The sequence below is a fragment of the Arabidopsis lyrata genome (assembly GCF_000004255.2).
Source record: "Arabidopsis lyrata subsp. lyrata unplaced genomic scaffold ARALYscaffold_4, whole genome shotgun sequence".
NCBI classification, from domain to species: Eukaryota; Viridiplantae; Streptophyta; class Magnoliopsida; order Brassicales; family Brassicaceae; genus Arabidopsis; species Arabidopsis lyrata.
Window position 1 is genome coordinate 11,942,608 of NW_003302552.1, and position 2,021 is coordinate 11,944,628.

Below are 2,021 nucleotides of genomic sequence, written 5' to 3' on the forward strand. Positions count from 1 at the left end.
TGATGTGTATTAATTACATGTTTTGATTGGACGGATTAAAAGCTGATGTGTCATCTCCAGAAGAGCCAAAAATGCTGATCTGGCGGAAGGATGGAGAGAGATAACCTCTTTTTATATATATGATTGCAGAAAGCTCGACTTCTCAAGACAAGAAACACAAAAATATCGAAAGCTTATAAAATGTGGAAGTAGCGTTGCATGCATTCAAGTTTTTAACGACTCTCTATCCTCACATATCCATGGAAATAAGAATTCATGTTGAAAAAAATATATATATTCATGGAATCAATTACGGATCTGCTACTTTTTTAATGGCATTTGTGGATTTTGTCATTTTTTAAATAGTTTGTGGATTCGCCATTTTTCATGCTATAAAAATGTGATTTAACATGTGTTTTTTTCCGTAATGTTTGGGTTTAGTCGGTTTCATTTGTTCTTAAGGTTTAGTATTTGGTGTAAAGTACGTATTTTTACAAAAAAAAAACGTAAATACTTACATTTTTAAATGTTAAAAAATACTAAATCCGTAAAATTTTAGTAAAAAATCGGATTTTCAAAAGAAATTCGTGAAAAGGAGCAAAATCAACAATAATCTCAAAATTCATGTGAGTAAGCAAATTTCTCTAAGACTAACATACAAATATCATCATAAATCACGCATAGCCAATATTTATGTGTTATATACAGATAGTAGATAAGGTCCGCCTAAATAGACTGGTGTAATATATAAATATAATTTTTATCGATGATATTTAAATTTTGAATAATATATAGTAACTCATACACGTTTCCTAATATTTAATGAAAAAGAGCAAAATCAATAATATTTCATACACTTTTCCTAATATTTTACACATTCCATTTTGTTATACATTTTAACTATTTATTTCATCGTAATAAACTGAATTTTAATTCTACACACTCTTTCCTATTGGTGATATTTAAATCCTAAATAGTAACCGACACACTTTTTATATATTTAACTTAGTATTTTTAAAAAATAAATTATTATTTTTTTTTGCTAAGAAAATTTTGCTAAGCAAAAATAAAATTTTGCTAAGGAAAAAAAAAATTCAATCTTACATAATCCATTTTGCAATATAATTTAACTATTTATAGAATCATAATAAACTTGATTTTAAGTCTTCATAGTTCATCTTAATGGATAAACTGATAATAATAATTTTATATCAAATCGTATGTATATCATATCAAATCTATATCTTAGTTAATATTAAATATAATTAACAAATAACAAAAAATTTAATTAAAAATAGAAATCCATAAAAATTATGGAAAACAAACATTGTTTAAAATATAGTTTTTCTATATAACGTAATCTCATAAGTTAGCTTTACCTGATGGCAAACTAATTTTAAATGAGTATTAATTAACAAATAAATCATTAAAAATATATATTAACATTCTCATTAAGTAATCAAAAATTCAATCATATAAGCCATTCTTCCAAATATTTTGTGTTTATAATTATAACTACATGCGTTAAAATTCTTAAAATAAAATATAACTATAGCTACACTAATATTCTTATCAAATATTCAAATATTTGTTCGTTCTTATAAGCTCATTATTATTTGCAAAAATTTTGTGTTTTCATTTGACGAATAAAAATACTATATTACGATGATAAATACAATTTTATCTAATTAAACTAATGTGAACTTATATTGTCATTTAAATCTTCAACGGTTATTGTTTATTGGCTATATCCATACTAAATGATTTTTAAAAAAAACAATTAACACATGCCAAATCTAATTGACCAATAACACATGTAAAGAGAAATTGTTAGTTTTCCTTTTTCGTTAAGAAAAATAAAGTTAACAAATTAGATATATAAATTAGTATATGTAAATATAATTTTTTATTATTTTCTTATTTCGCTAAAGAAAAAAGTTCAATATTTTTTTGACACATATCAACATCTGATCGATAGAGTTGACACGTGTTACTACTAACTTTGAAAACCATAGTTTACATAATAAGCTATGAAAAGGTAA